Genomic DNA, 26,446 nt, shown 5'->3' on the forward strand with positions numbered 1-26,446 from the left:
AAGTAGGAAGGAACTTAAGCAAGAAGTCAGGAGGGCTAGAAGGGGTCACGAAAAGTCATTGGCAAATAGGGTTAAGGAAAATCTCAAGGCTTTTTACACATACACAAAAAGCAAGAGGGTAGCCAGGGAAAGGGTTGGCCCACTGAACGATAGGCAAAGGAATCTATGTGTGGAGCCAGAGGAAATGGGCGAGGTACTAAATGAATACTTTGCATCAGTATTCACCAAAGAGAACGAATTGGTGGATGTTGAGTCTGGAGAAGGGTGTGCAGATAGCCTGGGTCACATTGAGATCCAAAAAGACGAGGTGTTGGGCGTCTTGAAAAATATTAAGGTAGATAAGTCCCCAGGGCCGGATGGTATCTACCCCAGAATACTGAAGGAGGCTAGAGAGGAAATTGATGAGGCCTTGACAGAAATCTTTGGTTCCTCACTGTCTACAGGTGATGTCCCGGAGGACTGGAGAATATCCAATGTTGTTAATTTGTTTAAGAAGGGTAGCAAGGATAATCCAGGGAACTACAGGCCGGTGAGCCTTACGTCAGTGGTAGGGAAATTACTGGAGAGAATTCTTCGTGGCAGGATCTATTCCCATTTGGAAGCAAATGGACGTATTAGTGAGATGCAGCATGGTTTTGTGAAGGGGAGGCCGTGTCTCTCTAACATGATAGAGTTTTTCAAAGAGGTCACAAAGACGATTGATGCAGGTAGAGCAGTGGATGTTGTCTATATGGGCTTCAGTAAGGCCTTTGACAAGGTCCCTCATGGTAGACTGGTACAAAAGGTGAAGTCACACGGGATCAGGGGTGAGCTGGCAAGGTGGATACAGAACTGGCTAGGTCATAGAAGGCAGAGAGTAGCAATGGAAGGGTGCTTTTCTAATTGGAGGGCTGTGACTAGTGGTGTTCTGCAGGGATCAGTGCTGGGACCGTTGCTGTTCGTAGTATGTATAAATGATTTGGAGGAAAAAATAACTGGTCTAATTTGTAAGTTTGCAGACGACACCAAGGTTGGTGGAATTGCGGATAGCGATGAGAACTGTCAGAGGATACAGCAGGATTTAGATCATTTGGAGACTTGGGCAGAGAGATGGCAGATGGAGTTTAATCCGGACAAATGTGAGGTAATGCATTTTGGAAGGTCTAATGCAGGTAGGGAATATACAGTGAATGGTAGAACCCTCAAGAGTATTGAAAGTCAGAGAGATCTAGGTGTACAGGTCCACAGGTCACTGAAAGGGGCAACACAGGTGGAGAAGGTAGTCAAGAAGGCATACGGCATGCTTGCCTTCATTGGCCGGGGCATTGAGTATACGAATTGGCAAGTCATGTTGCAGCTGAATAGAACCTTAGTTAGACCACACTTGGAGTATAGTGTTCAATTCTGGTCGCCACACTACCAGAAGGATGTGGAGGCTTTAGAGAGGGTGCAGAAGAGATTTACCAGGATGTTGCCTGGTATGGAGAGCATTAGCTATGAGGAGCGGTTGAAGAAACTCGGTTTGTTCTCACTGGAACGACGGAGGTTGAGGGGCGACCTGATAGAGGTCTACAAAATTATGAGGGGCATAGACAGAGTGGATAATCAGAGGATTTTCCCCAGGGTAAAGGGGTCAATTACTGGGGGCACAGGTTTGAGGGGCAAGGTTTAGAGGAGATCTACGAGGCAGGTTTTTTACACAGAGGGTAGTGGGTGCCTGGAACTCGCTGCCGGAGGAGGTGGTGGAAGCAGGGACAATGGTGACATTTAAGGGGCATCTTGACAAATACATGAATAGGATGGGGATAGAGGGATACGGACCCAGGAAGTGTAGAAGATTGTAGTTTAGTCGGGCAGCATGGTCGGCATGGGCATGGAGGGCCGAAGGGCCTGTTCCTGTGCTGTACTTTTCTTTGTTCTTTATTCTTAGTTGGAGGGCCAATCGAAGGACTTCCAGTGTGAAACCTGCCCATTGCAACAAAGGTAAAATGGAGGCACCTCCGTCTCCAATGTTTTTCTAATTTAAATTTTAAAATGGATTTTCAAGCCAGACCACCTCACAGCATTTGAACTGACCCTAACACCAGCAAGATTAACCTTAAGGCTCACTGGAGAGGAGGGCTGAATGGTGGTGAGATAGTGGTGTAGTGGCAATATTGCTGGACGAGTAATCCAGAAACCCAGGTTAATGCTCCAAGGGTTCAAATCCCACCACAACAGCTGGTGGAACTTAAATTCAATCATAAATCTGGAATATGAATTTAATCTCAGTAATGGTGGCCATGAAATTATTATCAATTGTCATAAAAACCCATCTGTTTCACTCATGTGCTTTAGATAAGGAAATCTTGCGTGGTCCGGCCTACATGTGACTCCAGATCCACTGCGATGTGGTTGACTCATAACTGCTCTCCGAAATGGCCACTCAAGCCACTGAGTTCAAGGGCAGTTAGGGTTGGGCAGCAAATGCTGGCCCAGCCACACTTCCATGAAAGAAAAAAAATTGGCCTCTTTGAATTGACCTTCTAAGTAACCCTCAACACGTTGGATCAGCTATTCACCGCATGTGGGTGAGGGTAGCCCTGCCGTGCACCTATCCCATCCTCATCTCTCCTCTGGGTAGCCCTTGGGGGTAGGGGAGAGATGGGGGAGTAGCAACCAATATTTTTAGCACCCATTTGCTTCCGATCCTGGTTAAGGCAAGGCTAAAAATCAAGCCCAAAAAATTGACCCGTTACAACACGGTCTGGGTCACACTTTCTGCATTGCACTTTGTAAAAATATAAAATGACTGCCTCAAATTTCACCATCCGCAGAAGGAGAAATATTGCAATTGAATTGGTCGGGAGGTTTTGAATCAAATACGAAGAAAGTCAATGGAGAAACTAGGACCATGTCAGCAAGGAATCGCAAACAAACAGCCTGTGAGATCTGCCCAGAAAAGTAGAAGCTAAACCAACCAAATACAGATAATTCTGCAATTGTTCTTGGCAATCTTATTGGGTTTCCCGCCAAGGTAGCTGGTCGCTACTGGAAATGGGTTTTGGAATATTATACTGACATTCAAAACACAAGGAAATTAATAAACGTGCTTTTGGAGTAGCATTTTCTGCAAACGAAATGCCTTTAGCAATGATTTCCTATGTGAAAGATTGCGTTCCATACTATCAAGGTATGAGACGCAGAGTTTTGAGGTAACACGACCTGGGTAATCACTAAAATTTAAACCACTCAGAGGAACCATTTCTCTATGCCACATTTCAGATTTTCTTATTGCTGCAATATAACCTTAGGAACACTCGGAACAGAAATTAATCTTTGTTCCAGAGACTCAAATCTCCAATCGGTTCGAACTGTTCTGTGAGTGACCTCAGTAATTTACAACCACTTACAATGGCCTTGCGCAAGGCAAGCTATTGGAATCATGATTTTAGGGTTCAGACCAAGTTGGCAACATCACATCACAACAGTAGTCCAGACAGCAGACTACCTATGAACAGCATAGGAATTAGGAGCAGCTGTAGGCCACATAGCCCCTCAGGCCTGCTCCGCCAATCAATAAGATCATGGCTGATCTGATTGGAAACTGAACACCACATTCCTGCCTACCCCCGATAACCTTTCACCCCAACAGCATCATGAGAGATCAACTTGAGTTATAAATTCAGGGATCCTATGTTACATACTATAAATATATGTTGAGCCTCCATCACTGTCCCTTGCTGAGATAATACATCTCTACATTACAACACTGGCTACGAGAACGACAATGTCCATTTATCTACATAACTCCTTTAATGTATTGAACCTCCCACGAGGCCTCACAGGAATGTGATCAAACAGGCACTGGACACAGAGCCACAGTGGGAAGGTTCAGGTGGCTAACGGTGAATTGATCAAAGAAGCAGGTTTTACGAAGCTTTTTAAAAGGTGGTGAGAGAGCCCAAGAGGTTAAGGCCACCCCAGAACTTAGGCCGAGGCAGATGAAAGAACAGTGGGGCGGCGGAAGTCAGGGATGTTTAAGAGACCAGAATTGGAGGAACACAGAGAAGATTGCAGAACTGGAGGAGGTTAAAGGTAGTGAAGGCTGAGGCCACTGGAGGAATTTGAACACAAAGATGGCTACACTTCAAAAATATTAAATTTGCAGTGAGTGCTTTGCGAATTCTGGGAGTCTATACAGACATTTAAAAAAAAATTAATTTAGAGTACCCAATTATTTTTTCCAATTAAGGGGCAATTTAGCATAGCCAATCCACCTATCCTACACATCTTTGGGTTGTGGGGGTGAAATCCACACAGACACGGGGAGAATGTACAAACTCCTCACAGACAGTGACCCAGGGCCGGGATTCGAACCCGGGTCCTCAGCGCTGTAGGCAGCAATGCTAACCACTGTGCCACCGTGCTGCCTGTCTATACAGACATAGAACCACATGTAAATGATACCTTCCAGACTGCTGCACACTCACACAGCCTAGTAAGAACATTGATCAAGGAAGGTGCTATGTGCTAACTCTTTTTGTTGGCTACCTCAACATATACCAGTGGCACGTCTGTATTTATGTCCCTTTATGTGTGTACCCATTAAGCCATCAGAGGGAGCTGTTTAATATTTGTTACGTTTGTCCTAAATTGGAAATATTTAATGATTCTACAATTTCATCTCTTTCTGGCTTAAAACCAGATAGATGACACTCAGCCCGTGTCAAATAAAGTCTAACATCACAAACAGTAATTTGTCGCATGTTTCTGGTGACTAATTTTACAAAGTGATACAAATGCACAGCTTTAGCAGGTTCTGTTACATTGAGTTCAGTAAAGCAGATTATATGAGGAAGCTATCACAGTGGGTCACACTGCCAATATTACTGTGGGAAATATGTTCAGATCAAACCAATCCAGATCAGAAAAAAGTGTGATTTTCACGCAAAATTTGCAGTAACTAATTCTATCGGATGAAAGAAAAAATATTTTCCACCTGGAACAGACGGTTTCCTGGTCAACTATTGCTTCAATTGGCTGTTACTAGGAAAGTACACATAATACTGGACAAGCACTCTCACCATTAATACCCTTCCATTGCCGCCTCTGTGATGCTGCCTCTTGTTTTAATGTTTCATTAAAGCAGGTTTGGTGTGTCTATTGAATAATATAACCCATCTCTGTTGGAAAATACAAATCACACTCTCAGGCTCAGGGTTCTACACTTACATCACCTCATGGACCTACAGCATTGTAACTGTCAGCCAGCTGTCTATTACCCTATGTGTAACCCACTACAAGGTATGTCTTTGCTTCTGTGTGACCCGTTGATAGATGTTCATTCATCTCTACTTTACTGTCCCATCTGTTCAAGTGAGAAGTAATTCTGACACTGGCAATGGTCTCTCCTAGACTTCCTATCACTGATTAACCTGTAGTCCCCAGGTTTATCCGTTACCCATTTCGCGAACAAAGGTGCGAAACTTGCAATCCTACAGTCCTCGGCACCTCTCCAACATGCTCTGTCAGCTATCTATTACCCTCTATGTTACTCACTGCCAGGTGTCTATTGTTACCTTGTATTTACTCCACTGCCAGGCATATATTTCCCTCCATTCAACTCACCGCCAGATATTTATTATTATTTCGGTGATGCACTGCCAGGTGTCTATTACCCTCAATTAACTTTGCAAGCTATCTGGAACTCGTGGAACTGAGTGTGGGGCACATACAGCTGACAGCAACTTCTTCTTCATGTAGCTCATTGTCCATTACCCTCCATGTAATTAACTATCTGTAACTCACTGCCAATTTTTTATTACTCTTCCCATGTTTCACTACCTGATACATTTTAACTCCCTGCCAGTTATCTTTTTATCTCTGGATTCAACTCCTGGCTACGTTCCATGTAATGTGTTACCTACTATTGCTCTTCTCCAATGCTGGTTGTGGGTTTTTCTCTGTGTAATCCATTACCCACTATCTCTGCAATTCCACTGGGCTCCTCCCGGTCTCCAGTTATCAATTCTTTTGGATGGGACGATGATTCAAGGCCCTCTCAGGTGGACATAACAGATTCCATTGCATTATTCAGAGGAGTGGAGTCGCCCCCGTGTCCTGGCCAATTTATCCCGCAACTAACATTGACTAAACAGATTAGCTGTGCATTGTAACATTGTTGGCTATGTACTATCCCTGTGTAACCCCTGGCCACAAACTATGAACCTTCTATGTGATTCATGCAAGCTACCCAGTTATCCTGTCTGAATTATAGAATCGCTACAGTGCAGAAGGAGGCCATTCGGTCCATTGAGTCTGCTCCGAAAGAGCACCCTACCTAGGCCCACTTCCCCACCCAATCCCTGTAACCCCACCTAACCGTTGGACATTAAGGGCCAATTTAGCATGGCCAATCCACCTGCACATCTTAGGACTGTGGGAGGAAACCGGAGCACCCACAGGAAACCCAGTCGGACACAGGGAGAACGTGCAAACTCCACACTGTGACTCAAGGCCAGAATTGAACCCAGGTCCCTGGCGCTGTGTGACAGCAGTACCAAAGTGTTGCCCTATTAAACACTGTTTCAAAAGTTTCTCAGCAACCAAAGGGTTAATGCGCCTCTTTCAAAACACAAACCTGTTTCAGGCAAATCAGAGCTGGAACCTGAACAATTTAAAAATCCAGCTAAATGGGTCCAGATTATCAAATTGCCCATCTGATCCCATTCACCACCAACTCAAAGCGGCAGTCAAGGATTGAGTGCAAGGAGGTCAAATAAAATCACTGTACAGCTATGTCCCATTTTAACGCACCTACCAATACAAGACAACCGATTTCTTAAAGACAGACTGCTAGCATCTGCATACAGTTAGGGGAACAGTTTCCAGGTCGCAACATTGTAAATGTTGCTGAAATTCAGCTCTTTCTTCTTGTCGGCTACATGCATCACGGAGATCAGCAAGGTGAATTTTGAAAAGCTCGTTTTGAGGCATCACCTGCCTAATAAGGGACTGGGGCAGTCACAACTGATACCTGATATCTATAAGGGGTACAGGCGCAATGACACTTACCTGTGTCAAGGCAACTGATGCCGAGTGGTTCGAAATACTTTCTTTCCAGTCTTTATCTTAAACGGATCCAAGGTGCAGAGTTCCTTTATCTGTGCTGTTAAAAAAAAGACTCTCGGTCTTTGCTTGTGGGCAGTCTGGTAGTAAATCTGTTTGCCAAGGAATTTCCTGAATGATGATCACATGAGGCTGAAGTGTCCGCCGCAGAGGCGAGCTGAAAGAGCAGCAAGTGGAATGCAGCAGGGAGCTGTGCCAGCCAGCCAGCCCCCAGCAACATGCAGCATTGGGGAAGTAGCAGGATGCTAACGCAGCACGAATGGAGAAGCAGCCCTCCTCTCTTCCCTGCCCCCTCCCCTCCCTCTTTTCCAACATCCTGACAGCTGAACACCGTCGCATACTTTCTCCTTCACAGCCCCAGGCGCAGCCTTCATTGAGTTACCAAGTGATATCGGAGGCTGCCTCTGTCTCTCTCTCGAGATGGGAAGCTCCCTGACCCCTACAGTCTCCTCACTCCTTCTCGTCAAGGGCTCTGGGGATTGGGAGATGGGGAGGGGGGAAGGGGGGCGCTGGGAAGCATTCTGCAGCGTGAAACATTGAGCAACCAAAATGCAGCATCAGCAGAGGGAAAGGCCTTGATCACCTGTGACAGCTGTCAATCACAATGCCTGCCTTATTTTTGATCGGACTTGCTGTTAAAGAGGAGTTTCTGGATGTCAGTGGTTCTCAACATTTTACTGTAACGCCAGTGACATGAGGCCAATTGTCAAGTAAGTGCCCATTTAGGGGTGAATTGCTGATGCTACCAGATCAGGCACTCTGCCAAAGACAGGGAGTGCACCTCCTTTAATTCCCCCCTAACTAGGGGCCAAGGGTACCAGACGGCCATATATGCCGAGGGGCCCAACTCCCAACCCCTCCCTCCATCCTCACAGAGATGGCCTGGCAGCTGAGAGCACACTTACATAACAGATTAATATATAAATTTAAAATGCATGGGATTACCAGTAATGTCTTGAGTTGGACAGAAAGCTGGTTAGCAGACAGGAAGCAAAACATTGGAATAAATGGGTCTTTTTCTGATTGACAGGCAGTGGCTACTGGGGTACTGCAGGAACTGTGCTAGTACCCCAACTGTTCACATTATATATTAATGATTTTGACGATAGAACTCAAAGTATTATCTCCAAATTTGCAGATGATACAAAGTTGGGTAGGAGGGTGAGCTATGAGGAGGATGCAGATATGCTTCAGCGGGATTTAGATATGCTGAGTGAGTGGGCAAAGGCAAATAATGTGGATAAATGTTAGGTTATCCGCATCGGTAGCAAAAATAGAAATTATTATTTGAATGGGTGTAAATTGAGTGTAAACAGCAGGCAGTAAAGAAGGCAAATGGTATGTTAGCCTTAATAGCGAGAGGATTTGAGAATAGGAATAGAGATGTTTTACTGAATTGTGTAGGGCATTGGTGAGGCCACACCTGGAGTATTGTGTGCAGTTTTGGTGGCTTATCTGAGGAAGGATGTTCTTGCTATGGAGGGAGTGCAGCAAAGGTTTACCAAGCTGATTCCTGGGATGGCGGGACTGTCATATGAGGAGAGATTGAGTCGGTTAAGATTATATTCATTGGAGTTTAGAAGAGAGAGAGATCTCATAGAAACTTACAAAATTCTAACAGGATTAGTCAGGGTAGATTCAGGAAGAATGTTCCCAAGGGTAGGGAGTAATAGTTTGAGGATCATGGGTTGTAAACCTTTTAGGATTGAAGTGAGGTGAAATTCCTTCACCCAGAATGGTGAATCTGGAATTTGCTACCACAGAAAGTAGTTGAGGTCAAAACGTGTAATTTCAAGAAGGAATTAGATATAGCTCTTGGGGCTAAAGGGATTCAGTGATATGGGGGGAAGGCGGGATCAGGGTATTGAACTTGATGATCAGCCATGAACAGGCTCAAAGGGTTCTCCTACTTCTATTTTTTATGTTTCTCTGTTTGAACATTTTGACAAATGAGAACACCGTCTTCCACCTACATTGGCAATGTCCACCTACCCATTTCTCCCAGTGGGAGAGCCAGCCACCCACCCACATGGACTCTGCAAATGAACCACCCACCTGCAGAGCCTACCCACCATCCAAAATTGGACTGGGGTCCACGAGGAGCCTGTTAATGGGATGCCTTCGGGAAGGTTGCACAGTCAGATAGGACTAAGACACCTTCAAACTAGTCTCAAGACTGGGGGGTCATTTGATAGAGGTTTTCAAAATCTGGAAGGTCTTTGACAAAGAAAATAAGTTGAAACTATTTCCAGTGGCTGACCAGTCAGTAACAAGAAGACATTGGTTTTAGGGAATTGGCAAAAGAACGAGAGGGGACATGAAGAAAGTTTTTTTTCCATGGTGTATCTGGAATACATGCATGAAATGGTGATGGCAGACAAAAGGGAATACTTGGTCTATGGTGAAAGAATAGGGTAGTGGGACCAACTGGATAGCCCTTTCAAAGAGCTAGCTCAAGTATGATTATCGTATGGCTTTGAATCATTCTATAGCCTGAGAGAGGCTGAAGAGAGAAAGGACACCAAATACAATCCAGCACCATTACAGGGGGAAACTGATAGCTGAAATAGATAGAATGCACATTTCAAGGGAAGAAAATCATAATGAAGAATACAGAAAAAAAAAAGCAAGAATGAACTTTCATGACATAGATAAATGGCAAAGAGGGCAGATAGGTGACAGGTGAAGCTAATGCAGAAAAGTGTGAGCTGATGCATTTTGGTAGGACATGGAGAGAGAATATCAAATTCAATAGAATCATACAATTTCTACAGTGCAGACAGAGGCCATTCAGCCCATCAAGTCTGCACGAACCCTCTGACAGAGCACCCTATCTAGGCCCATACCTCTGCCTGAACCCCATTATGCCACCTAACCTGTACATCCCTGGACACTCAGGGGCAATTTTATCATGGCCAATCCACCTACCTGCACATCTTTGGGCTGTGGGTGGAAACCAGAGCACCGGAGGAAACACACGCAGGTACTGGGAGAAAGTGCTAACTCCACAGAATGTCACCCACAGTCGGAATTGAACCCGGGTCTCTGGCATTGTGAGGCAGCAGTGCTAACAACTGTGCCACCGTGCAAAATTCTAAAAAGCTGCAGGAGCAAATAGACCTGGATGTATATGCGATATTCTGGGTGTTATTAATAGGGGCGTAGAGTACAAGAGCAAGAAGATTATGCTGAACTTATAAAAGACACTAGTCAGGTATCAGCTGGAGTATTGTGTACAGTTATGGGCACCACACTATAGGAAGGATGTGAACGCATTGGAGAGAGTGCAGAAGAGGTTTACAAGAATGTTTCCCGGGATGAGAAACTTAAGTTATGAGGAAAGGTTGGAAAGGTTGGGGCTGCTCTCCTTTGTGACAATTGGAGGATTTTAAGAATATTTGTTTCTAAATATTGGGATAAGTTAACAGTTAAAAGCCCTGGTGTTGTAGTATGTAACTGCAGTGATCATGGTTTTAAAAAGGTTTTAGTTTTGCTTCTTGGGAATTGCAGGTGAAATTGACAAACAAATATGTTTTTCAATCTGGGCTAATGGACTATGGTTTGACTGTGTGGTGAATGTGTAACTGGTAATTCACACTGTACCTTACTGTTGTCCCTGTGGGCCCCATCTGTGAGCCACTGTGTGGCTCTGCCCACAGGGGGAGATGAGGAGCAGGTACAGGACGTCGCCCTAGGCTCCGCCCCCTTTAGGGAGTATAAATGCTGCGGTCTCGCTCGTGCAGTCGCAGGCAGGCTCAGTTGTAAGCCGATTAAAGCCACAGTTTACTCCATCTCATGTCTCTGAGTGAATTGATGGTCGCATGAATCATGATACTATGGAATCAGCCCTCAAACCTGACCGACTGGAACTCGAGCAACAGGCCGCAGAGGCAAAGAAATTTTTTTTGCATTGGCTTCGGTGCTTCAAGGCCTACCTGGCTGCGCCGATGACTTCCTCCGTTACAGATGAACAGAAACTAAGTCTTCTCCATGCACGGGTGAGCCATCGTATTTCTACTCAACTTAATGAAGCTGATTCTAACACCGAGGCCCTCGCGATGCTTGACTGCCTGTACGTGCAGCCCGTGAACGAAGTCTACGCGTGACACATCTTCACAACTCAGCACATGGAACTCGCCGTCCGAGACGTGTATGTTGCGGGGGTCCGATCAAATTATGTGCGGCAGCGTCTCCTTGAGAAAGGGGCCCAGGACCTGGAGGACACGGTAAAATTGGCGACCTCGCTGGAGGTCGCTTTCCAAAGCCTAACAGCATTCCCGGCCGATCACGCGACCCCATCGTGACCCCCGACCAAAGGCTGCCCCTGGCCTGCGCCGCGCGGCCACCCGCCCACCACGGAGGACTATCGTGCCATTTTTGCGGCCAGCCCCAACACCCCCGGCAGCAATGCCCGGCTCACAACGCGAGCTGCAGCAGCTGTGGGCGAAAAGGGCACTTCGCTAAGGTCTGCCTGGCCAAGTCGGAAAACTCAAACTCTAACTCGAACACTCGCTCCTCCGACTCTCAGGCCCACAGGCCCCGCAATGTGGCAGCGTGTCTGCCAACTCCACCTCCACACAACATGTGCGACTCACGGGGGCCGCCATCTTAGCCATCCTCCCCCACGCGGCCGGCCATGTGCAATCCATGGGGGCCGCCATATTGGGTGCCATTTTCCTCACCGCTCGCCACGTGTGATCCATGGGGGCGGCATCTTGGCCATCACCCGCTACGCCACTCGAAGATTACGACCTTCGTGGACAGCCATCGAGGGGCCGCTCCAACACCGCCGCCCACGCCACCGACTATCCTCAACTCGGCGCAGTCACCTTGGACCAGTCGCGGTCCAAGCACCTCAAGAGCTCCATGATGTCCGTCCGGATCAATGGATACGAGACACCGTGCCTGTTCGACTCCGGGAGCACTGAGAGCTTCGTTCACCCGGATCTGGTAAGGCGCTGTTCGCTCCCGATATTCCTGACACAGCAAACAATCTCCCTCGCCTCGGGGTCGCACTCAGTCCAAATACAGGGGCGCACTACTGCGACTCTGACCATATAGGGCGCCGATTACAATAATTTCCAACTGTATGTACTCCCAGACCTCTGCGCCCCCTCCTCCTAGGACTGGATTTCCAGTGTAACCTCAGGAGCCTAACACTCAGCTTTGGCGGACCCCTGCCCCCACTCACTATATGCAGCCTAGCAACTCTGAAAATCTACCCCCCTCCACTCTTCGCTAATCTCACTGCCAACTGCAAACCAGTGGCCAATCGCAGCAGGAGGTATTGCCTGCAGGACAGGGTGTTTATTAGATCCGAAGTCCGGCGTCTCTTGCGTGAAGGAGTCATAGAGGCCAGTAATAGCCCCTGGAGAGCTCAGGTGGTGGACGTTAAAACCGGGGAAAAGCTCCGGATGGTGGTTGATTACAGCCAGACCATTAACCAGTTCACGCACCTTGATGCGTACCCCCTCCCCCGGATTGCAGACATGGTAAATCAGATTGCACAGTACCGCGTGTTCTGAACGGTGGATCTGAAGTCTGCATACCACCAGCTCCCAATCCACCCGGAGGACCGCCACTACACGGCGTTCGAGGCAGACGGCTGCCTCTTCCATTTCCTCCAGGTTCCCTTTGGTGTCACGAGCGGGGTTTCGGTGTTCCAACGAGCAATGGACCGAATGGTGGACCAGTACGGGCTGCGGGCCACTTTCCTGTACTTGGATAACGTCACCATCTGCGGCCATGACCAGCAGGACCACGACGCCAACCTCTACCGTTTTCTCCAGACCGCCCAAAAACTCAATCTCACCTACAATAAGGAGAAATGCGTTTTCCGCACTACCAGGCTAGCCATCCTCAGCTACGTCGTGGAAAACGGGGTCCTAGGACCCGACCCTGACCGTATGCGCCCCCTCTTACAACTCCTTCTCCCTCACCGTCCCAAGGCCCTCAAGAGGTGCCTCAGATTTTTTTCATACTATGCCCAGTGGGTCCCCCAGTATGCGGACAAAGCCCGACCACTATTTAAGGCCACCCTCTTTCCACTGTCAGCCGAGGCTCGCCAGGCCTTCAACTGCATTAAGGCGGACATCGCCAAAGCCGCCATGCGTGCGGTAGACGAGTCCATCCAATTCCAGGTGGAGAGCGGCGCATCGGAGGTCACTCTCGTTGCCACGCTTAACCAAGCAGGCAGGCCGGTAGCGTTCTTTTCACGAACCCTCTCCGCTTCGGAACTTCGACACTCCTCAGTCGAAAAGGAAGCCCAAGCCATTGTGGAAGCCGTGCGTCACTGGAGGCACTACCTCGTGGGTAGGAGGTTTACCCTCATCACCGACCAAAGATCGGTTGCCTTTATGTTTGACAACTCGCAGCGGGGCAAAATCAAGAATGACAAAATCTTGCGGTGGAGGATTGAACTTTCCACCTATAATTACGATATTGTATATCGTCCTGGGAAGCTCAATGAACCCCCAGATGCCCTGTCCCGCGGCACACGCGCCAGCGCGCAAGACAACCGACTACAGGCTATCCACAATTACCTCTGCCATCCGGAAGTCACCCGGCTCGCCCATTACATCAAGGCCCGCAACTTGCCCTTCTCCACCGAGGAGATCAAAGCTGTAACCAGGAATTGCCCGATCTGTGCGGAGTGTAAACCGCACTTCTATAGACCAGACAAGGCCCACCTGGTGAAGGCATCCCGGCCCTTTGAACGCCTGAGTATTGATTTCAAAGGGCCCCGCCCTTTGAGCAACCGTAACACCTACTTTCTCAACATTATAGACGAGTTCTCCCGTTTCCCTTTTGCCATCCCATGCCCCGATATGACCACCCTCATGGTTAGCAGAGCCTTGCACAGCGCCTTCACCCTGTTCGGTTTCCCCAACTATGTCCACAGTGACAGGGGTTTGTCCTTCATGAGCGACGAGCTGCATCAGTACCTGCTCGACAAGGGCATCGCCTCGAGCAGGACTACCAGTTATAACCCCAGGGTGAAGGGGTAGGTGGAGAGGGAGAACACGACGGTCTGGAAGACCGCCCTACTGACCCTACGGTCCAGGAATCTCCCGATCTCCCACTGGCAGGAGGTCCTCCCCGATGCGCTCCATGCTATTAGGTCCCTCCTTTGTACGGCCAGAATCAGACTCCTCATGATCGCTTATTTGTCTTCCCTAGGGGAACTACCACAGGGACCTCGCTTCCATCCTGGTTGAGGACACCGGGTGCTGTCCTCCTTCAGAAACACGTTCGGGCACATAAGACCGACCCCCTGGTAGATACGGTCCAGCTCCTGCACTCGAATCCCCACTACGCGTATGTCGAACACCCCGATGGCCAGCAAGACACCGTCTCCCTCCAGGACCTGGCACCCACAGGCTCTACCACCACTACCGCCCATATACCCCCCACACTACACCCCACCCGACATCCCATGCATCGCGTCCCCGCACCTATTTGCTTCCCGCGCTCCCTTCCACCCGGCACACCAGTCCACAGGAACGAAGCTCAGGAAGAACCATCCCCGGAGTCCACCCACGGACCCGCACCAAACATCCTTCCACAGCCATCTGAAACGCTGCAACACCAATGCTTCGTCAGTCGCAACGCACGATCCGGACGCCGGACCGACTGAACTTGTAGACCCATCACCCCCGCCGGACTTGATTTTTTAACAGGGGGTGAATGTGTAACTGGTAATTCACACTGTACCTTACTGTTGTCCCTGTGGGCCCCATCTGTGAGCCACTGTGTGGCTCTGCCCACAGGGGGAGATGAGGAGCAGGTACAGGGCTCCGCCCTAGGCTCCGCCCCCTTTAGGGAGTATAAGTGCTGCGGTCCTGCGAGACCGCCCTCAGTATCGTGCAGTCACAGGCAGGCTCAGTTGTAAGCCGATTAAAGCCACAGTTTACTCCAACTCGTGTCTCTGAGTGAATTGATGGTCGCATCAGACTGGTGTGGTCCCTGGGAGCTAATGTGGTTTTGCAGCCTGCAGATAAGTTGCTTTTTTAACTTGGATCGATGAAGTCATTGCTGGGTGGAGCCCAAAGAGGCAGTGAGTTCTTTTTAAAAATAAATTTAGAGTACCCAATTCATTTTTTCCAATTAAGGGGCAATTTAGCGTGGCCAATCCATCCACCCTGCACATCTTTGGGTTGTGGGGGCAAACCCCATGCAAACATGGGGAGAATGTGCAAACTCCACACGGACAGTGACCCAGAACCAGGATCAAACCTGGGACCTCGCCGCTGTGAGGCAGTAGTGCTAATCACTGCGCCACCGTGCTGCACTCGGCAATGAGTTTTAATCTGCCTGACTCTGAGTCCACAATTATTTCCAAGTAGGATAGTTTAAAAAACGAATACTAATATTTTAAAGCAGAGCAGTCTTGTCTGAAGACAAGGAAGAGGCTGACTAAACCTAGTTGAAGCAGCTATTTGAAGATATTGAGCCAGAGTCTGAAGGGGTTTCAACTGGAGCCAAATCTATTCTATAAAGCAAGTATTACACTATGCTCAGCTAATGTTAAACTATTATGAGCTGTATATTTCTGTTTTTGTTGTTTAATGGAAAATTGTATAGTTGTGTTAAGGGGTAATTTTAAGCTGTTCTTTTGGATGTGAAGTTAAATGTTTAATATTACAATCATAATAAAGTTTTGTTTTAGAAATACTAAAGCCCTATTTTTCATGCAATCACTCCTGGAGGGAATCATTCTTTCTGCACAGTCTTAAAAGAAACTAAAATATTGGGGTTTTGGTCCAGTATCCTAGCCATTGTTGGGGTCTGCTCTGGGATTGTAATATTTTGAAGAGAAGAAGGCTAAGAGGAGATTTGACAGAGATGTTTAAAATCATGAGGAGGCTGGATAGCAGATAGGGTGAAACTGTTCCCGCTCGTAAAAGGATCAAGAACAAGAGGGCACAGATTTAATACGATTTGCAGAAGGAACGAATGTGATGCGAGGAAAACCTTTTTCACACAAGTGGTTCGGGTCTGGAACACACTGGCTGTAAGTGTTGGGGAGGCAGGTTCAATTGAAGCCTTCAAGGGGAAATTAGTTGATGACTTGTATAGAAACAATGTGCAGGGGTGTGGGGAAAAGGCAGGGGAATGGCACTATATCTTAGGGCGAGATTCTCCGGACTCACGACGGTTCGGAGAATAGCGGGCGTCGGAAATTTTTACGGCGACGCTGTTCCGACGCCCTCCCGCTATTCTCCGAACCCCGCAAAATCTCGGAGTCGCCATTCCCGACAAACGCCTCCTTCCCGCCCCCGACACGACCAGAATCGCCACTGATAGCCCCCCCCCCGCTATTCACCGGCCCAGATGGGCCGAAGTCCCGACGTCATGGCGCCCTGTTTGCACGTCGTGAAACACACCTGCTTTTTAAGTTCGTCAACCAGTCGTGCTGGCTGAAGACTGCTTGGAGGAGGTTAGCGCACTGCTCAGCACACCGCTCAGCGCACCGCTCAGCCCACCGCTCAGCCCACCGCTCAGCCCACCGCTCAGCGCACCGCTCAGCGCACTGCTCGAGTCTGTCCACAACGGGGAAGGCATCCCTGAGAACGGGAGGAGGGGGGTCCAGAGCGGGGGCAGTGGGGGAGACGGGGGAGGCAGTGGGGGAGACGGAGGGGGCAGTGGGTGAGACGGAGGGGGCAGTGGGTGAGACGGAGGGGGCAGTGGGTGAGACGGAGGGGGCAGTGGGTGAGACGGAGGGGGCAGTGGGTGAGACGGAGGGGGCAGTGGGGGAGACGGAGGGGGCAGTGGGTGAGACGGAGGGGGCAGTGGGTGAGACGGAGGGGGCAGTGGGTGAGACGGAGGGGGCAGTGGGTGAGACGGAGGGGGCAGTGGGTGAGACGGAGGGGGCAGTGGGTGAGACGGAGGGGGCAGTGGGTGAGACGGAGGGGCAGTGGGTGAGACGGAGGGGGCAGTGGGTGAGACGGAGGGGGCAGTGGGTGAGACGGAGGGGGCAGTAGGGGAGGCAGTGGGGGAGGCAGTGGGGGAGACAGAGGGGGGGGTTAGGTAGAGAGTGTTTGCCAGCGTGCCATGGCGTGCCGGTCACGAGGACATGGCCGCTGGTTGCCCTGTGGCTTCCGGACACAGGCCACTGACGCACCCGTGAGGAGGACATAGTTTACTGGCCGTTGGATGCAGAAAGTGACCAGGGGTTAGGCTGCCCGCGTGTCAGCAGCGCGACCAGGCCACCGGGACACACAGGTATCCCGTGGCTGGCGGCTGCCTAGTTGTCGACTAACCTCCGTCTAACATTTCCCGTTTCTCTGCCCCCACCACCCTTCTGTAGGTTAGCACAATGTATGCGAACAGAACGCCTATGTTCTGCGCAGTGGTTGGGGCCGCTCTACTGGATTTGGAGATGCAGCAGCATCCACACCCACAACCCGCAGTGGATGCAGGGCCACCTGCAGCAGCAGAGGGAAGGGCCGAGGAGTTGCCAGTCGTCGAGCAGAATGGGGAGGAGGAGGAGGAGGAAGAGGAGAGAGTGAGGGTGCAGCCACGGCGCCAGAGGCGACGACCAAAGCCAAGGGTGTACCATGTCCGGGTCTCTTTCCTAACAATGACGGACATCACCTGCAGGAGGAGACTCCGGCTGAGTAGGCAGACGGTGATACATATCTGCCAACTCCTGTCGCACCTCGCCCCACGTGGAACGGGGGGAGGACACGCAACCCCGGTTGCCATCAAGGTGATGGTCGCTCTTAACTTCTATGCGACCGGCTCCATCCAGTCTCCGAGCGGGGACCTCTCCGGGATCTCCCAGTCATCGGTCCACGGGTGCATCCGGGATGTGACCGATGCCCTCTATGCCATCGCTACATCACCTTTCCCGAGGACCGAGCAAGTCAAGATTCACGGGCTCGTGGATTTGCCAACGTGGCCGGGATACCGAGGGTGCAGGGGGCAATCGATTGTGTTCACGTCCCCATGCGCCCGCCTGCAGGGGACAGGGAGGTGTTCACAAACAGGAGGGGGACATACTCCATGAATATCCAGGTGGTATGCGACCCCCACATGAGGATCATGAACGTCTCTGCAAGGTTCCCAGGGAGTGTGCATGACTCCTACATACTGGCGCAGTCGTTCATCCCTGCGATGTTTGAGGGACGTCCCCCCCGGCTGAGGGGCTGGTTGCTAGGCGACAGGGGTTATCCGCTGAGGTCTTGGCTGATGACGCCTATACGGAGGCCTCAGACCAATGCGGAAACACGATACAACGAGGCCCATGCAGCAACCAGGGGTGTGGTGGAGCGCTGCCTTGGGCTCCTGAAGATGAGATTCAGGTGCCTGGCCCGCTCCGGAGGGGCCCTGCAGCACCAGGCCGAAAGGGTCGCTCGCATTGTAGTGGTCTGCTGTGCGCTGCACAACATCGCGATGCAGAGGGGAGATGACCTGCTGCAGGAGGCGGAGAGAGAAGCTAGTGTCAGTGGTGCCAGCACGGAGGAGGAGGAGGAGGAGGAGGAGGCTGGCAGAGTGGCGGGCGCAGCACGCAGACACGACCCAGGTGCTGGTGATGTCCAGGAGGCGGCACGACAGACCCGGCGAGGACGGTGGGCACGCGACGCCTTGGTGGCAGCACGGTTCACGCATCGCATGTGACGTCCCCGCTGAACACCAAACCACCACCTGCATCGATCGTCGTGCAGAGGGTCACCACACAACTTCCACCACCACAAACCCCCCCACCCCCTCTCAGTGTACACTGCTCCACTTCGACATCACCCTTATCACTGGGTCCAGACGGTATGGCACAACATTGATGGCTGTGTCAGTGGGTGTGATCAGTGCCATGTGGAATGATGACAGCCCGCTCTGCGATGAGCTGTGAGCTCAGAATCGTTAGAGAGAGTCTGACCCATGGCAATAGCTGAACCATCCACCTTGATGGCCGCTGAGATCGTCACGGACACTCCATCACGTGCCCGCGTGGGCTAGCTGTGGGAGGGGGTAGGGGCAGGGACTGCACACCCGGCACCGAGGTTTCACCACTCGTCAACCCCAGCGACACTCGGTCACCATCACGATTCCTGTGGCTGTGGAACAATCACACGGTATTACAAGTAAGGTGGAACAGTGCGTTTAATGTTAACAATTATTTACAGGTGCCCTAGCCCCTACAACTAAACTGTGCCCTTCACCCGTGCCAACTTACTCAGTGTCTATCTTACTTGCCTTACGGGCCCTAACACTACATCTACGTGACTCCCCAGATGATACAGCAGGAGTGGAGGAGGATTGCTGCGAATCGCCCCCCTCGACTCGTTTCTCCTTGGCTAAGCTTTTCCTGGGGCGACCCGGCCTTGATGGGCCAGGCTGCTCTGCGGGCGTCTCGGGTGACATTGTGCCACCCTGCTCTGCCTGCTGCCCACCCGGTGCACCAGGGATGGGACGGGGGGAGGCCGAGAATTCCGGGACGTCCCGTGATGGCCTTAATGGGACGGACCCCGAAACCTCCTCCTCCCTCGGGGAGCCCGGTGGCCCCCGGGCCTCACTGTGGGACGGAGGTGCGAGCGGGGAGGTGCCCCGTCGCACCACCGACACCTGGCGCTACCAGTCCTGGAGGCCTGCAACGGTATCCACCAGGATCCGAAGGTTTGCAGAGACGGAGTCCAGGGAGTTAGACATTCCCGCCAGGGACTGTGCGATCTCAACCTGTGTGTGCACGACGCCATCCAACATATGTGTCAGGCGGTTGATGCTCTCGGCGACTGACTGCTGCGACTGGCCAATGACCTGGTGAGACTGGGCCAAGGCCTGCAGGGCGCCGGCAATGTCGTTTTGGCTCTGGCACATTGCTGCCTGTGAGAGGGCAACCCTGTCCAGGGCCGAGGATGACGCGTGCATATTAACCCCAATGCCTTGCATAACCTGACCCATTGCCTCCACCGCGGATGCCATCCGTGCGGTGTCGGACTGGGTCTCTGCCATGAGCGGCACCACTCCCTGCTCTTGGACGCGGTTCGACTCCTCTAACAGCGTCTGCAGAGCCAGGAAGGCAGCCCTCTTCCTGTCATTGTTTCCCTGGGTTTCTTGGGGCATCGGCTGTGCGGGTGGGTTGAAAAACTCCAGGAACTCAGAAAACGTCTGGGAGCCAGCTGCATCCTGGGCCTGGTCTGGCCTCTGCGAGTCCGGGCCCTCGGTTGCTCCGACCTCCACCTGCTGTACCTGCTCAGCTGTGATGTGCCAACCAGACTGTGACACAGGAGACTCATCACTAAATAGGCCCGCCGGGGTGTGTGTCTCTGGGATGATGGATGTTGTGGGAGATAGCAGTGCCGCAAGCCCGAGGTTTTCAGTGTTTAGGTCCTCCTCCAGGGTGTGGGGCTGCTCAGCGTCCGGAGGGTTGTCCCTGGCCATTTCTGGTGGTTGTGGTCTCGCAACCCTCTGGGCGTCCTGGTCCGCAGATTGGGTTGGGGAGGATGGGGCTGCCCGCTGATCGGGCACCCTCTGTTGTGCAGCCCCGGGTGAGGTGGCGGCAGATTCCTGTCTCCGTCTGGAGCCAGACGGCCCTGGTCGTTCGGCATCACGTCCTAGGGAAGAGAATGAGACGGGTTATTTAGATTTGCTTGGCAGGCCGCTGGACGGTCCCAGTGGGCAGGGTGTGAAGGGACAGAGGATGGGGGAGGTGTCCCAGTGGGCAGGGTGTGTGAAGGGACAGGGGATGGGGGAGGGGGGTGTTTGTCATGCAGGGTTGTCTCACTTGCTGCAGATCCGCCAACCTCGCATAGCGCGACATCCCGGGTAGCAGACCCCCCAACAAGGTCCAGGGCCCTCTGCTCAAAGGTGGTGAGGGGATGCAGGTTGGGCGAACCCCCTCCAGTCTTGTGCCGCTCACGGTGGTTGTGAGCGGACTTGGCCTGTTGGGGGAGGGAACATAGGTAGATCATTACAAAACGGCAGGTATCAGCAGGCCATTCAGATACTGGCCCAGTTTGGGGGGTCAAGTTGTCATAAGACGATTGCATCTCTCCTCGGGGCCAGAGCGCTGGGTCTGTGACAACTTTGTGGACCATCCTCAAATAACTCTGCCCCAATCCCCCTCCACCCCCCCTGTGCCGGGGGGGGGGGGGGGAGGTGGGTGATTAAGTTAAGGGGGATGGATGGTTGTGACCAGGGGGCACCTTCTTGGCACTTACCCTGGCAGCCCTGGTGAGGTTGTGTAGCTTCTTCCGGCACTGCTCAGCTGAGCGAGGGGCCTGCCCCACAGCACTAACGGCAGCACCCACCTCACGCCAGGCCTGGTGTACCGCGCTGGCAGGTTGGCAATGCCCTCTCCGCGGGCGGATGATGCCCCTCCTCTGCTCAACGGCATCGAGCAGCGCCTCTACGTCAGCCTCCACAAACCGAGGAGCAGCTCTGCTCACCTCCGACATCCTGACTGACAGATTCTGTGGTCGCCCGCGCCTTTTTACGGCGTCACGTGGGCGTGATCGTGTCGTCGCCGTGTTCCGTCGTCATCACGCACGTGATTGACGCGGCCGCGTTACTAGCCCATTTCCCGGAAGTGAATACGTCGGGAAATGGAGCCTTCGCGACCGTCGTAAAACGCGCCCGATTTTTACGACGGTTTTACGATTTTCCGCGGGTGCGGAGAATCTCGCCCATAATGTTTGTTTGAGGAGCCGGGGGAAAGCGGTGGATCGAATGGCCTCATTCTACACTGTAACAAATCTGTGATTCTGTGATGCAATGCCTTTAATGTCTTCATAATGTACAAAAGCACTTCAAAGCAAATAAAGTATTTCTAAAGTTGAGCAATAAACATTGTCAAGGAAGCTGGGCGGAACTCCCCCCGCTTTTCTTCAAAAAATACTATCAGAACCATTAACCCCCCCCCCCCCAAACTGAGTGGGTAGACCTTGGTTTAATCTCTCAGTAGTACAGCACTTTTGTAGTTCAGTACTGGAGAGTCAGCCTAGTTTTTCCACGAAGTCAATGGCTGGGATTTTGCACCACCCGCCCCCCCTCCCGGTGGTTTTCCTCATGGTGGATGCAGTGACCCATTGACTGCCGCGATCATCCACTCTCACCAAAGTCTCAACGTCAGGGGGTCGACTTTGGCAGGACCAGGAGGTCGCGGCTGCTACAAGGACAAGGACTGTACTTTGGACCCTCAACCTCCTGACTCAGAGGCGAGAGCGGTAGACAGAGAGCCACGCATAAAACTGAGACTGGAGATACAGAGATAGAGTGAGAGAGAGAGAGGGTGAACAGAATGGCAAACAGCTGGCAGAAGTGACAAAACAGAACTTGGAAAGATCAGCTGAAATCTTCAGAGTGCTTCTTTTTCCCGATGTATCCCCCTGTGAGCTAGGAATCCTGTCTGCGTCAGAGGTGATTTGCCACCCACGCTGTGTTCTGTAAACAGGCCAGAATGTATGAATTATTCAAAAAGCCCACTCTCAAAATGTATTTATATTTCAATCTCCGCCCAACACCTCGTCCCTTAGTAGAATTATAATGCATCTCTTCAGCCGCATTGCAATAAACCTTATCAAATCATGCGATTTAACCACAAAAACTTATCTCCGCCTCTTTCCTCAGATACTTGCTGCTTGTAAAACTTCCCATAATGGATGATACCCTTCCCATAGACTTTACTTGTATATATTGTCCAGTATAGAGTATATTTTTAGGTACCTCAAGTTGGGACAATGCTGTGGTTTGTGGTAACACTCCAGCCTCTTGATTACAAACTACATTCAACAGATTCCAGCTTGCCTATTATCCTATGCATTCTCTCAAAGCCCAAAATGCTAACCATACACAGTTCAATGATTAGTGACTAATGCTCGCCCACACGGTAAAAAGGTAAGTTGAACCAACAACAACTTGTATTTATTTAGTGGCTTTCACGCAGTAAAACACCTCAAGTGTTTCCAGAAGAGCTTTCTCCAAAGCTTGACACACCAAAGCCACAAACGGTGATATTAGGACTGAACTTGGTCAAAGAGATATGCTTTAAGGAGCACCTTAATGCAGAAAAGAGAGAGAAGGGAAGAGGAAGAGGGAAGGAATCAAAGAATCACAGAATTGTTATGGCGCATGAGGAGGCCATTCGGTCCATCGTGTCTGCACCGGCTCTCCAAATGAACATTGCAACTTAGTGCCATTTTCCTGCTTTTTCCCCGTAGCCCTGCGCATTGTTTCTATTCAAGCAATCATCTAATGCCCTCTTGAATACCTAAATTTAATCTGCCTCCACCATACTTCCAGGCAGTACATTCCAGATCCAACCCACTCGTTGTGTGAAAAATTATCTTCTCAAGTCACATTTGTTTAGTTTGCAAATCACTTTAAATCTGCCCCCTCTCGTTCTTCATCCTTTTACAGGCGGGAACAGTTTTGCCCTATCTACTCTGTCCGGCCCCCTCATGAGTTTAAACATCTCTATCAAATCTCCTCTTAGCCTTCTTCTCTCCAAGCGGAACAGACCCAACCTCTGCAACCTATCCTAATAGCTGAATTCCAGAACTTAGGACCAAGCTGCCACCCACAGTGGGGTGATTAAAATCGGGAATGCAGATTTGAGAATGGCCAAATTTAGAGGAACGATGACACCTCAGAAGGTCGTAGAATAGGAGGCAATGACAGAAATAGGGAGGGTTGCGGTTCTGTAGAGATTTGAAAGTAAGGAAAGGAATGTTTAAATTGAGGTATTGCTTCATCAGGAACCAATCTATGTCAGTGGGCACAGGGCTGATGGATGAATAGAACTTGGGGCAAGGTAAGACAGGCTGCAGGGTATTGGATGAGCCCATGTTTACAAAGGGGAGGGCAGCATGGTGCACAGTGGTTAGCACTGCTGCCTCATGGCGCCGACGTCCCAGGTTCGATCCCGGCTCTGGGTCACTGTCGGTGTGGAGTTTGCACATTCTCCCCGTGTTTGCGTGGGTTTCGCCCCCACAACCCAAAAAGATGTGCAGGGTAGGTAGATTGGCCGCACTAAATTGCCCCTTAATTGGAAAAAATGAATTGGGTGCTCTAAATTAAAAGAAAAATGTTTACAAAGGGCAGTGGGTTGGAAACTAGCAGCAATGGGTTAAAATAATCAAGCCTAGAGGTAGTAAAAACATGGTTAAAGGTTTCAGCGGATAAGCTGAGGTATGGGGCAGAATAAGATGATGTTACAGAGGTGCAAATAGGCAATCTTAGTGATGGGACAGATATGTGAGCAAAAACGCATCTTGGGGTAAATCATGAGTGGGTTGATTGCTGTGTTGGTTACTGTGGCTTTACGAAGGGTTCCAGATGGTAAACATGTCACTCTGGAAAGTTTTATCAGTTAACTATGATATTGTGAAAAGTAGTGTAAGTATTGAGGCTATTCATGAAGGCCCGCCTTCTGAACCTTGCCCCTCGCCTGAGGTGTGGTGATCCTCAGGTTAAATCACCACCAATCAGCTCTCCCCCTCAAAGGGGAAAGCAGCCTATGGTCATCTGGGACTGTGGTGACTTTACCTTCTCTAAGTATTGGGAGCAATTTCTGATGAAAGATCATTCACTGCCAAAGTTAACTTCTGTTTCTTCTCTCCACAGAACGTTGTTTGATGTGCTGCATATTTCCAACTTTGGCAGTTTTAACTTCAGACGGCCAGCATTTTCCTTCTGTTAAAGGGGTTTTGTTCTGAGAATGTTTCCTTTGGAATTCTATATAAACAGCAGCCAGTTGGGAGCATCTGGGGTGATGTAACGGATGTCAGTGGTTCGATTTTCAGCACTCTCAGCTCTGAATCAGAAACCTGAGTGGAAAATGCAATCTGACATTCCAATACAGCACTGCGCTGTCTGAGGCGCTGTCCTTTGAATGAGATGTGAAACCATCTTACCTGCTGTGGTGAAAGGAAGGATCCCGCGACACTATTTGACGTAAAGCAGGGAAGTTCTCCCAATTGTCTTGCACAATCTTTATCCCTTGAATAGCATCACAAAAACAGACTGTCAGGTCCTATTCACATTGTTATTTGTGGGAGCTTGTTCCACACAAATTCACTGCCATGTTTCCTACATTATAACAGTGATTAATACACTTTAAGCGTGTTGCTGAACAAAGAGATGTCAAAGCTTTTGGTCTTATTCTCAACAGGACATTTCTCAAGAAAACCAATATGAGGGGAAAACAACAATTTATGATGTATGAGAAGAGAATGCTGATTGATTAACAAGTGGACTCTGATTGGTAAAGGTGTTGCCATGGAAAAAGCACCAGTTGATACCGACTGATAGATAACTGCCAAGCATTGTTTGAAATTTAAACTAGACACCTTGGCCGAACTCTGTCAGGGCAGCCTATGGCTGCCTCTTATTTAGCTGAAGCAGGGGCATTGTGTATTCATGTTCCTTTTGTCTGCAAAGAATAGGTCCATATACTGGGGGCAATTTTGTTCCTGCATCCGGCATCAGAGAGAACATCCACAGTGGGCGCAAAATTGAGAAACAAAGGGCAAAAACAATAGACTTACATACATTTTAATATTATTACCTAGCCACACCCTCCCCCCATCTGTCCACTGCTGGCCATCTGATAGCCCCTCACTGAATATTAAAACCTTCAAACAAATAGGTTTGTTAAATTGAGAAACAGACAAGGAGATCCAACCCGGGGAGCAAAGGTAAGTATAGCCTCCGGGGGAAGAGGGATATTAGTGGACAATGCCCTGGTATTGTCCCCAGCACAGGTCAATCTGTGCCAGGAGGCTGTGCCAGGGTGGGCCCTTGTGGGAATCCATGAGGAGGGTCCCATTAGTGTGTGATGGGGGTGGGGTAGTGGGTTCTGAGGGGGGATCTTGCAGGCGCGGAGGGAGTGGGCACTGAGTGGGGAATGCTAACAATTCTTACTCAGTGGTGGGAGTCGGATTCCCCTGCTGATTGTCTAGGCGAGGTGGGCCCTTGATACCTCCGTGATGGGGGCTGTTTTGTACCAGTTCTGATTGGGGCACCCTTTAAAGATAGCAGCCCGATCTCTATGGATCCGGGTGCCGGCTTTATCAAGCCCACCCCATCAAAGTGATGGCATAAACCACACCCACTTTTTTTTTCTTTAAAGAAGCTCAAGACCTGGAGAGAAAACTGGTCTGTGTAACTGAAGAGTTTCCTTCTGAGCCTTAAACTTTGGTAAGATTCCACCCCACAAGTCTCTCCTGCTCTTGGCCTGCCATTGGCGCATTAGAAAGATTCCAAATGGATCACTGTGAAAGATCGCCCCCTTAAGGGGCTATGCTACCACAGAGGGCATTTAAGAGACAGCCACACTTCTGTGGGTCTGGAGTCACATGGTGGGGTTTTACAAGAATTGGCAGTGACATCATCATTACTGAAGCTAGCTTTTCAATTC

At 50.2% G+C, this 26,446-nt stretch overlaps 1 protein-coding gene and 1 long non-coding RNA gene across 8 annotated transcripts in view; one reads left to right on the forward strand and one right to left on the reverse strand.

Moving 5' to 3' along the window:
* LOC119963410 (apoptosis-inducing factor 3) overlaps positions 1–26,446 on the reverse strand; it is a 199,507-nt gene that overhangs the window by 155,308 nt on the left and 17,753 nt on the right. For 5 of the 7 annotated variants that reach the window (XM_038792553.1, XM_038792536.1, XM_038792492.1 and 2 more), the window contains exon 1: positions 7,036–7,358. The exons of 1 other annotated variant lie outside the window; for it this stretch is intronic. The gene's annotated coding sequence lies outside the window, so the exon portion shown is untranslated. Of the gene's footprint in view, positions 1–5,045; positions 5,145–7,035; positions 7,359–26,446 lie in introns of those variants that run through there. One more of the 7 variants, XM_038792510.1, reaches the window with a different exon arrangement.
* On the forward strand, positions 7,410–25,162 carry LOC119963434. The gene is made up of 2 exons (XR_005460106.1): positions 7,410–7,799; positions 24,652–25,162. It is a non-coding gene; the product is annotated as an uncharacterized LOC119963434 (long non-coding RNA).

This window comes from Scyliorhinus canicula, chromosome 1 (assembly GCF_902713615.1).
Source record: "Scyliorhinus canicula chromosome 1, sScyCan1.1, whole genome shotgun sequence".
NCBI classification, from domain to species: domain Eukaryota; kingdom Metazoa; phylum Chordata; class Chondrichthyes; order Carcharhiniformes; family Scyliorhinidae; genus Scyliorhinus; species Scyliorhinus canicula.